The sequence below is a fragment of the Siniperca chuatsi genome, linkage group LG17 (genome assembly GCF_020085105.1).
Source record: "Siniperca chuatsi isolate FFG_IHB_CAS linkage group LG17, ASM2008510v1, whole genome shotgun sequence".
Taxonomy (NCBI): domain Eukaryota; kingdom Metazoa; phylum Chordata; class Actinopteri; order Centrarchiformes; family Sinipercidae; genus Siniperca; species Siniperca chuatsi.
This window is the reverse complement of record NC_058058.1, coordinates 28,740,750-28,752,685: the sequence shown is the minus strand read 5'-3', so window position 1 is coordinate 28,752,685 and position 11,936 is coordinate 28,740,750. Positions and strand designations below refer to the sequence as shown.

The window sequence follows — 11,936 nt, the reverse complement described above, 5'->3', positions numbered from 1 at the left end:
AAACCATTTTTTTGTAATAAAAAAAAAAATCTGTTCCTATCAGTTTAATATCTGATATGTCCTCTATAAGGGGACGACATATTAAACGGATTTTTAGCACCGGGAGCTGAAAACGAGGCTCGCTCCGCTCACTCCAAGCATTGACCTGGTACTGCGGCGCCGCCGGGAACGGTGCACCCTTCTCCTGCCTCGTGGAAAGCCAAACACGGACGCGAACAGAGAGGTTCGCCGCTCTGCTCGATGCTGGACAAAAAGACTCGAGTCAGGGTGGGCTCACCGATGTTCCTTTGTGGAACCTCATTGGGCCCCAGTCCCAAATCACCGTGTATCGGCCGCGACGTGGCGCAGAATTGACAGCCAGGCGAAGCCTAAGAAAATCCAGCCAGATTTGCGCTTTGGATTGGCAGACAAACTGGCAGGGATATTGCCCCATTGCGACCAGTACACAATACCTGTTAAATGTGCCCTGCATTTTCCCTCCCTTTCTCTCACTCGTCGCCGAGGGCTTGGCTTGCGAGAGCCTGAGTACTCCTGATGTTTAAAGAAATAAAGAAAGCCTGTGTAAAAGGGGAAAACAAATCTTCTGGGTTCACTCACATCCCTTCCCTTAACCAGTCATGAAAGACAGTCATCCTCATCTGGCTCTTCAGAACGAAAACCACTCTCTGAACCGGGAGGGCTGTCCTCAGAAGGTAAGGGGCTGCCTTCTGGAACTGGTAAATGATCTGAGAGAGTAGCAGCCAACCTTGGAGACTCTCCAGATACACCGCTGGGTGTAAGCCTGCTACTGTCTGATGCAGTAATGTCCTGCTGAGACAAAGACGTTCCAGTTTCCCCATTCTCCATTCCATCTCCCTCATTTGCGGCTGCAGCACCTTATCAGACTCATTTTCTTTGTACATCTCTTCCAAAACCTCCGAAAGTACATTGTACCTGCTCGCTTTAACCAGTGGAGAGGGGGACGAGGGTGGCAAAACAGGAATGCCCACCTCCAACCTCTTTCTTTTTTTCCTTTCCACCTCTGTTTGCCACCGTTACCCACTCAGCGACAAACGAGTTCTCCTCCAAACTTTCATCCTCCTCGACCTGCTTTTCCCCTGAGTCACCGCTCCCCACAAGGGCTGGTGCTGCATCAGGCAAATCAGCCACAGCTGCTTCAATCTCTCTGTCTCTTGTGAGTTCAGCGATTACATCCCCAATTGCTCTTAACGAGGAGGTGTGACAGTCGTCGACCCATGGTTTTTCCAAATGCTGTACCCCGTCACCACTGACTCCGTCTGGCAGCATTAGCATATGATGAAACAACTTTGTTAAAAAAATATATTATTTAGTTTGTTAAAAAATTTAAAATATAAAAATTCATAAAAATAAATAATTTTTAAAAAATAATTTAAAATTTGAGTTAAATTTTGATTTTTGTTTTAGATAATTTTATTTACTTTTGTATAGGTATTCAACAAAACAACAACTCCATCATGAGTTTTGCTCATGATGATGGATGGACCGTGGTGCGCCAAGGCAAAGGCGTCGTCGATCCCTGAACGGGATCGACAAAGACCATTTCAGGGTGGATATTACCACCAATCCGCCTTTGATAGAGAGGGTGGGGGTAGGGACTACTGGGGGAAGGACCGTGCACGTCCTGTCTCCCACTTTGCTGGGGGTCAGGTTCAGTTCCCCTACCCTAACCCTAACCCTAACCCTAACCCTAACCTCTTCCCCTAACCCTAACCACACCCCCTCCTTTCCCTAACCTCTATCCCTTTACCAAATCCCACCCCCACCCTGTTCCTAAAATTGATCCCTAAAGATATTCAAAAAAAATTTTATACATAGACTTAAAATCCATAAATATATTTCAATAAAAACTATTAATTCATGTTTTGGAATATACCATATTAAAATCAGTTTAATTCTGATTAAAAACTTATATTTATCGACATACAAGGGATTAAAAAACAAGTGGACAAAATACAAATTGTAAAACACAGATACAAGTTAAGAACACAAACCAAAGTTAAAACAAGTTACAAGGGAAGGTATAAATAGAGTGCAGTGGCTTTTTCTTTCATTCTTGCACTGACCATCGAACAGTCAACATCTCTGCCGATCTGCAAGCCTTTTCAGTTTTCTTTTAAGTTGTGCCTTTGCCTGAAGAAGACCCACAGTGGTCGAAATGTTGCGCGTAGGCACACTTTATTATTAAAAAAATATATATTTTATTTAGTTTGTTAAAAAAATATATTATTTAGTTTGTTAAAAAATTATAAAAAATTCATAAAAAAATGAATATATTTTATGTTCACAATTTAAAATTTGAGTTAAAATTTGACTTTTATTTTATTTTGTTTATTGGGATTAAAAATAACAACTCCTTCATCATGAGTTTTGCTCATGATGATGGATGGACCGTGATGCGCCACGGCAAAGGCGTCGTCGATCCCTGAGCGGGATCGACAAAGAATTATTTCAGGCGGATATTACCACCAATCCGCCTTTGATAGAGGGGGTGGAGGTAGGGACTACCGGGGGAAGGACCGTGCACGTCCCGTCTCCCACTTTGTTGGGGGTCAGGGTCAGGTTCAGTTCCCCTACCCTAACCCTAACCCTTCCCCTTTTCCTCTTTCCTAACCCTAACCCGAAGTTTCCGTTTTTTACTTACCTGTTTCCCTTTACCTACTTACCTTCCCATACTTACCTACCTGGGTGACCATTTGATCCTCCTTACCTTTGGTTAAGTTTCTTTCTCTTCTCCCCTTCTTTCAGGTCAGGTTCCAGCGAGATCTCTCTTACCTAGAAGATGTAAAAAAAATAAATAAAAAACACATTTTTTAACACCGGGTCGGCTTGGAGTTTTAAGCTTTAAACTGAGTATTGGTCAGGACCTTAGGCAGACATTGCTGCAACAGGGCTATTCGGTTTTATCCTTTTGTTGTGTATTTGTATATTTTTTCTATTATGTACATTATGATTTACTACATGCATGTTTTTTTCTATTGAAGCACTTATTCATATTAATATTATTATATAATTTCTTGTATCTCCCTTTGATTAATCAGCACTTACCTTTTTTTATTTCCAGCACTTACCGCCCTGCTGCAGTTCTGTTTGTCTGCTTTTTGTTTTTCTGACCCAGCTGCTCTCCTGAAATTATACCTGAGTACTTACTTTTTATGAATTATCAATGGTGGTGTCTCAAATCTCCCCGTTGCAGGAGATTTAACTGAGCCCCATCGACTGTTAGACTATGTAGTCATCTATTCCATTTCTTAGTGATTTTAGTCCCAGACACTGATTTGTTGTTTCCCCTAATTTTTTCCTTTTGGTTTTTTAAACCTTTTATGAACCACATAGTAGCACCTGTTGATTTTATGAACTTAGAATACAAAGAAATACTAGTGCCAGTGCATTATAACTCCCTGCAGGGAGTTAACCCCTTTTTTCACCTAACCCTAACCCTAACCCTAACCACACCCCCTCCCTTCCCTTACCTCTATCCCTTTACCAAATCTAACCCCCACCCTATTCCTAAAATGTATCCCTAAAGATATTCAAAAAAAAATGCATACATAGACTTAAAATCCATAAATATATTTAAATAAAAACTATTAATATTGCATGTTTTGGGATATACAATATTAAAATCGGTTTCATTCTGATTAAAAACTTATATTTATCGACATATGAGGGGTTAAAAAACAAGTGGACAAAATACAAATTGTAAAACACAGACACAAGTTAAGAACACAAACCAAAGTTAAAACAAGTTACAAGGGAGGGTATAAATAGAGTGCAGTGGCTTTTTCTTTCATTCTTGCTCAAACCATTGAAGAGTCAACATCTCTGCCAGTCTGCAAGCCATTTCATTTTTTTCAGTTGTGCCTTAGCCTGAAGAAGACCCAAAGAGGTCGAAACGTCGCGCCTAGGCACACTTTATTATTTAAAAAATTATTGTTTAGTTTGTTAAAAAAAATATTTATTTTGTTAAAAAATTAAAAATATAAAAATTTATAAAAAATAAATATATTTTAAGTTCACAATTTAAATTTGAGTTCAAATTTGACTTCTGTTTTAGATAATTTCATTTTATTTATTGGGATTTAAAAACAACTCCTTCATCATGAGTTTTGCTCATGATGATGGATGGACCGTGGTGCGCCACAGCAAAAGACGTCGTCGATCCTCTGAAAGGGATCGACAAAGAACATTTCAGGGCAAGACGGTGTAGTCCCTCATTCGTCCAGGAGTGTTCTATCGTAGAAAAGGTTTCAGTCGTAGTCATCTGGACACTGTTTTCAGAATCAAGACATTTCGGCTCCCATCCGGAAGTCATTCTCAATTGTGAAAAAATTGGACGGCAACTGGAAATTTAAGTTAATCTGAGTTACATAAGCCCTGCCCTCAGGAGGGAATCTGCCTGAGTATCTGTTAATAGCTAGTTTCACCTGAAACTGCCCTAATAGTTTCAAGATGGCCCAGTGATCAGTAATCAGGCCTATTGTTCTCTGGCTGCATCTACTTCATCACTGTTAAGTGCCTGATTGGCATGTGATAGGCGTGACCAAGGTGATAATACACTCTGATAGACTTTGGGCAGATTAAATCTCAGACCACCATTTCTGTTCAAAGAGGGTTCTCTTTCTTCACAAAAATGGCTTCCTTGACGCCCGTTCAAACCAACTCTTCTCTCTACTAAGAATCTTCACCTCGCTGTCTTCAAATGTGTGGTTTGTAGCTTTTAAATGCAAATGCACGGCGCTCTGTAACCCTGAGTTAGCGTGTCGTCTGTGCTGATAAAGTCTTTTGTGAAGTGGCTGTTTGGTTCCGCCTATGTACCGTTCTTTGCAGTTTTCCTCACTGCACTGAATGGAGTAGACAACATTGCTCTGTTTTTGTGTGGGTAACTTGTCCTTAGGGTGAACGAGTTTCTGTCTTAAAGTGTTGCCTGGTTTAAAGAGGACCGGAACATCGTGCTGTCTAAAGATCCTTTGTAGTTTTTCAGACAGTCCAGATACATAAGGAATGGAGACACCGTTCCTTCTCGGTTCAGTTACACTTTTGTCCTGTTTTTTGGCTCTTTTAACTTTGTTGATAGCCCAAGTAGGATAACCACAGGCTGAGAGTGCATTCTGGACATGCTTTTCCTCTTTCTTCTTACCCTCTGAGCCTGTGGGCACTTCTTTGGCTCTGTGTTGTAATGTCCGGATTACACCCAGCTTGTGCTGTAGTGGATGGTGTGAGTCAAGGCGGATATTACCACCAATCCGCCTTTGATAGAGGGGGAGGGTGTGGGGGTAGGGACTACAGGGGGAAGGAACGTGCATGTCCTGTCTCCCACTTTGCTGGGGGTCAGGTTCAGTTCCCCTACCCTAACCCCCTAACCCCTAACCCTTCCGTGGAGAGGAACGCCCATGAGTTACGCCTATTTTTGGCAGGCCTTGTCATCTGGCCGAGCCTTGCGCGTCTGTGAAAAGCAAGAGAGCTGCCCTAGGCAATATCGGGGCGTGGGCCGCTTGGGAGGCGGTGCTGATAAGCAGGCGTTGTTATGCGCAGAGACAAGAGGCTACACCAGGGCAAGGGAGAAGCATTCCGGGAGGTGGGCTCCAGAAGCAAAGCATCGGTGCTCATCGCTTCTCGGCCTTTTGGCTAAGATCAAGTGGAGCAAGACGGGAAAGAAAACTACAAAGAGGAGGATATACGAACAACAGAAACAACATGGCTGCAACAGTCCACAACCAGCAGATGGTCCCAAAGGTTGGTCTGAGGTTTACCTTGCGGTTCCAGGCTGTTTCAGATGCAGAACAAGTTCTATCATGAGCTTTTTTTTGGAACAGTGTGGCTATCGGGCAGCTACACCTGAAGGTGGAAGAAGTCTATTGTATTCAGTGGAACCAGCAGGAAAAGGCTTTTGACGTCACCCTGATGGATGAGGATCTCTACAGAAGAGTGGTTGAAGTCTGCAGCAAAAAAGCTGGGGTAAGGCCCTTGTCCTGTTACCAGGTTCTGAATCTAGACCGACCAAATTTCAGAACCATCACCGTACATATGTTCAACCCTTTTGTGACTGACCTGGCGTTAGCTGCATTTTTGGAGCAGTATGGAGAGGTTGTGACGGCATGCTAGGTACATGAAGGATCCAATGGGGTTTTGGACTGGAAGGCGGCAGTTCCAGGTACTGCTCAACCCCGACCCGGAAGGGCCTGGTGGACTGAAGCACCCACCTGCTTTTTTTAGCCTTGGTGGGGATCGTGGGTTTCTATACTACTCCCGGCAACCACCTTTCTGTAGGAGGTGTAGGCAGTCTGGTCACACGGAGGGGCTTTTTCCTATGCCTATTTATGGCCCAGTTTCCCCTAAGGTGAAGCAGGGGGCACGGAGAGGCTCGCAGGTGTTCGGAGCAGGGCTCCCAACTGAAAGTGGAGAGAGCGAGGAGGGGGGACACAGCAAAAAGACAAGGGGGGAGGGGAAAGAGGGCCAGGCAAAAGTGGAGGGAGCAGATGTGGTGAGGGGTGATGGAGTAGGACAGCAAGGCAGAGTAGATGAGGAAGTAGAGGAGGGAGGTGGCGACACAGAGCAAGGGGTAGGTGGAGGGGGGATGGGTCAGTCCAGAGGAGATTCGGGTGACCTGCTCCCTGTAGGGTTGGGGCTGGGTTTTGATCTTTCCCCTGGCCTGCTTATGCTGACATCCCCATCAAGTGAAGATGCATATGATGGACCCAACGGGCCATCAAGCTCGCCGAACCCAGAGCCCTTTTCCTGGGCAGAACAGATGGACAGTGAGGACCTTTACTCCCCGTAGGGAGGGGAACGTAGTTTTGGAAAGAACATTTAAATTTGAGGAATTTCAATGGTTTGTTTGAATGTTTTTTCTTTAAATGTGAGAGGAATGAGGGACTCTGTTAAAAGAAGGGTCATTTTTGATTTTGTAGACTCTCTGCATGTTTCCATTTGTTTTTTGCAGGAGGTACATCTGCGGAATAAGTTTGATGTTGGAAACTTCTCAAGGGAATGGACAAAAGGGGATTCACTTTGGAGTGTAGGGGGGGTCCACTCTACAGGGGTTGGGATTTTGTTTGGAGTTAAAGAGATCGTGGTGGAAAATGTTTTTGTTATTGTCCAGGGGAGAATAATAGGTGCGGATATCACATGGGGGACAGCCAAGCTGAGGGTTATTGTGGGGCCGCAAACTCCAGCAGGAAGGCAAGAGATGTTTGGGCTAGTGGAGCCGCACCTTGCCACAAATAGGCAGGTAATTGTAGGAGGTGATTTTAATGTGGAACTAGGTAAGGGGAGGGATCCCAGCGAAAAATGTATCTTCCACCTTATGTCCAGACATGGCCTGGTAGATGGGGGGAGGGAGGTCAGGCCGCGGGTAGACGGTCCCACATGGCGTAACTCCCGGGAATAGTCAGACGTTTGGATTATGTGTTTTTAGCAAAATCCTTGAGTCTGTTGGCAGGCAGGCTGCTCCCTGTTTTTTTTTCAGATCATGATGGGCTGCTGTTTGAGGTGCGCTGTGTGTGCCAGGTTTTGGGCCTGGTTACTGGCGCCTAAATATTAGTATTCTTGAGGAAGAGTTGTTTAAACAGTATTTTCTAGTGTTTTTCAATGGCCTTCTGGGACTCAGACAAATGTGTCCTGGGGTGATAGAGTGGTGGGAGGTTGCCAAGGAGCGGATGAAGATTTTTGTATAAATTATTGTAAAAGGAAGGTGAGGTGGGTGAAGAGGAGGTGAAACTGTGGCGGCACGGTAAATTAGCTGGTTTGTGACTCCCTGAAAGTGCAGCTTAAGGAAATTTTTGAGTGTAGGGCATATCTGTTGCGATCACGTCGAGAATTCCACGAGAAGTTTGAGACTGTTTTTTTCAGCGCAATACAGGCTGAAAGGAAAAAACAGGTAATGACTGGGGTTAAGGATTCATGGCAAAAGGGTTTCTTTGAGAATTTCAGTTATGTTGGTAGGGATGCAATGATATCATGGACTTTGTATCTACTGAATGAAATGATGCATGTATGCTGTATTTGAGAAACTGTTTTTGGAATTGAAACCATTTTTTTGTAATAAAAAAAAAATCTGTTCCTATCAGTTTAATATCTGATATGTCCTCTATAAGGGGACGACATATTAAACGCAGTTTTTAGCACCGGGAGCTGAAAACCGGGCTCGCTCCGCTCACTTTAAACCGGCGGCGCCTTGAACGGTGCACCCTTCTCCTGCCTCGTGGAAAGCCAAACACGGACGCGAACAGAGAGGTTCGCCGCTCTGCTCGACGCTGGACAAAAGACTCGAGTCAGGGTGGGCTCACCGATGTTCCTTGTGGAACCTCATTGGGCCCCCAGTCCCAAATCACCGTGTATCGGCGCGACGTGGCGCAGAATTGACAGCCAGGCGAAGCCTAAGAAAATCCAGCCAGATTTGCGCTTTGGATTGGCAGACAAACTGGCAGGGGATATTGCCCCATTGCGACCAGTACACAATACCTGTTAAATGTGCCCTGCATTTTCCCTCCCTTTCTCTCACTCGTCGCCGAGGGCTTGGCTTGCGAGAGCCTGAGTACTCCTGATGTTTAAAGAAATAAAGAAAGCCTGTGTAAAAGGGGAAAACAAATCTTCTGGGTTCACTCACATCCCTTCCCTTAACCAGTCATGAAAGACAGTCATCCTCATCTGGCTCTTCAGAACGAAAACCACGCTCTGAACCGGGAGGGCTGTCCTCAGAAGGTAAGGGGCTGCCTTCTGGAACTGGTAAATGATCTGAGAGAGTAGCAGCCAACCTTGGAGACTCTCCAGATACACCGCTGGGTGTAAGCCTGCTACTGTCTGATGCAGTAATGTCCTGCTGAGACAAAGACGTTCCAGTTTCCCCATTCTCCATTCCATCTCCCTCATTTGCGGCTGCAGCACCTTATCAGACTCATTTTCTTTGTACATCTCTTCCAAAACCTCCGAAAGTACATTGTACCTGCTCGCTTTAACCAGTGGAGAGGGGGACGAGGGTGGCAAAACAGGAATGCCCACCTCCAACCTCTTTCTTTTTCCCTTTCCACCTCTGTTTGCCACCGTTACCCACTCAGCGACAAACGAGTTCTCCTCCAAACTTTCATCCTCCTCGACCTGCTTTTCCCCTGAGTCACCGCTCCCCACAAGGGCTGGTGCTGCATCAGGCAAATCAGCCACAGCTGCTTCAATCTCTCTGTCTCTTGTGAGTTCAGCGATTACATCCTCAATTGCTCTTAACGAGGAGGTGTGACAGTCGTCGACCCATGGTTTTTCCAAATGCTGTACCCCCGTCACCACTGACTCCCGTCTGGCAGCATTAGCATATGATGAAACAACTTTGTTAAAAAAATATATTATTTAGTTTGTTAAAAAATTTAAAATATAAAAAATTCATAAAAAATAAATAATTTTTAAAAAATAATTTAAAATTTGAGTTAAATTTTGATTTTTGTTTTAGATAATTTTATTTACTTTTGTATAGGTATTCAACAAAACAACAACTCCATCATGAGTTTTGCTCATGATGATGGATGGACCGTGGTGCGCCAAGGCAAAAGACGTCGTCGATCCCCTGAACGGGATCGACAAAGACCATTTCAGGGTGGATATTACCACCAATCCGCCTTTGATAGAGAGGGTGGGGTAGGGACTACTGGGGAAGGACCGTGCACGTCCTGTCTCCCACTTTGCTGGGGTCAGGTTCAGTTCCCTACCCTAACCCTAACCCCTAACCTAACCCTAACCTCTTCCCTAACCCTAACCACACCCCCTCCTTTCCCTAACCTCTATCCCTTTACCAAATCCCACCCCCACCCTGTTCCTAAAATTGATCCCTAAAGATATTCAAAAAAAAATGTTATACATAGACTTAAAATCCATAAATATATTTCAATAAAAACTATTAATTCATGTTTTGGAATATACCATATTAAAATCAGTTTAATTCTGATTAAAAACTTATATTTATCGACATACAAGGGATTAAAAACAAGTGGACAAAATACAAATTGTAAAACACAGATACAAGTTAAGAACACAAACCAAAGTTAAAACAAGTTACAAGGGAAGGTATAAATAGAGTGCAGTGGCTTTTTCTTTCATTCTTGCACTGACCATCGAACAGTCAACATCTCTGCCGATCTGCAAGCCTTTTCAGTTTTCTTTTAAGTTGTGCCTTTGCCTGAAGAAGACCCACAGTGGTCGAAATGTTATGCAGAGGGCACACTTTATTATTAAAAAAATATATATTTTATTTAGTTTGTTAAAAAAAAATATATTATTTAGTTTGTTAAAAAATTATAAAAAATTCATAAAAAAATGAATATATTTTATGTTCACAATTTAAAATTTGAGTTAAAATTTGACTTTTATTTTATTTTGTTTATTGGGATTAAAAAATAACAACTCCTTCATCATGAGTTTTGCTCATGATGATGGATGGACCGTGATGCGCCACGGCAAAAGACGTCGTCGATCCCCTGAGCGGGATCGACAAAGAACATTTCAGGGCGGATATTACCACCAATCCGCCTTTGATAGAGGGGGTGGAGGTAGGGACTACCGGGGGAAGGACCGTGCACGTCCCGTCTCCCACTTTGTTGGGGGTCAGGGTCAGGTTCAGTTCCCCTACCCTAACCCTAACCCTTCCCCTTTTCCTCTTTCCTAACCCTAACCCGAAGTTTCCGTTTTTTACTTACCTGTTTCCCTTTACCTACTTACCTTCCCATACTTACCTACCTGGGTGACCATTTGATCCTCCTTACCTTTGGTTAAGTTTCTTTCTCTTCTCCCCTTCTTTCAGGTCAGGTTCCAGCGAGATCTCTCTTACCTAGAAGATGTAAAAAAATAAATAAAAAACACATTTTTTAACACCGGGTCGGCTTGGAGTTTTAAGCTTTAAACTGAGTATTGGTCAGGACCTTAGGCAGACATTGCTGCAACAGGGCTATTCGGTTTTATCCTTTTGTTGTGTATTTGTATATTTTTTCTATTATGTACATTATGATTTACTACATGCATGTTTTTTTTTCTATTGAAGCACTTATTCATATTAATATTATTATATAATTTCTTGTATCTCCTTTGATTAATCAGCACTTACCTTTTTTATTTCCAGCACTTACCGCCCTGCTGCAGTTCTGTTTGTCTGTTTTTTGTTTTTCTGACCCAGCTGCTCTCCTGAAATTATACCTGAGTACTTACTTTTATGAATTATCAATGGTGGTGTCTCAAATCTCCCGTTACAGGAGATTTAACTGAGCCCCATCGACTGTTAGACTATGTAGTCATCTATTCCATTTCTTAGTGATTTTAGTCCCAGACACTGATTTGTTGTTTCCCTAATTTTTTCCTTTTGGTTTTTTAAACCTTTTATGAACCACATAGTAGCACCTGTTGATTTTATGAACTTAGAATACAAAGAAATACTAGTGCCAGTGCATTATAACTCCCTGCAGGAGTTAACCCCTTTTTCACCTAACCTAACCCTAACCCTAACCACACCCCTCCCTTCCCTTACCTCTATCCCTTTACCAAATCTAACCCCACCCTATTCCTAAAATGTATCCCTAAAGATATTCAAAAAAATGCATACATAGACTTAAAATCCATAAATATATTTAAATAAAAACTATTAATATTGCATGTTTTGGGATATACAATATTAAAATCGGTTTCATTCTGATTAAAAACTTATATTTATCGACATATGAGGGGTTAAAAAACAAGTGGACAAAATACAAATTGTAAAACACAGACACAAGTTAAGAACACAAACCAAAGTTAAAACAAGTTACAAGGGAGGGTATAAATAGAGTGCAGTGGCTTTTTCTTTCATTCTTGCTCAAACCATTGAAGAGTCAACATCTCTGCCAGTCTGCAAGCCATTTCATTTTTTCAGTTGTGCCTTAGCCTGAAGAAGACCCAAAGAGGTCGAA

At 42.9% G+C, this 11,936-nt stretch overlaps 1 non-coding gene and 1 pseudogene across 1 annotated transcript; both read left to right on the top strand.

Annotated features, from left to right (window-relative positions):
* Positions 1–182, top strand: LOC122865082. The gene has a single exon (XR_006375389.1). It is a non-coding gene; the product is annotated as a U2 spliceosomal RNA (small nuclear RNA).
* A 7,863-nt stretch (positions 183–8,045) lies between these two features.
* Positions 8,046–8,212, top strand: LOC122865094 (annotated as a pseudogene).
* The last annotated feature ends 3,724 nt before the right edge of the window (positions 8,213–11,936 follow it).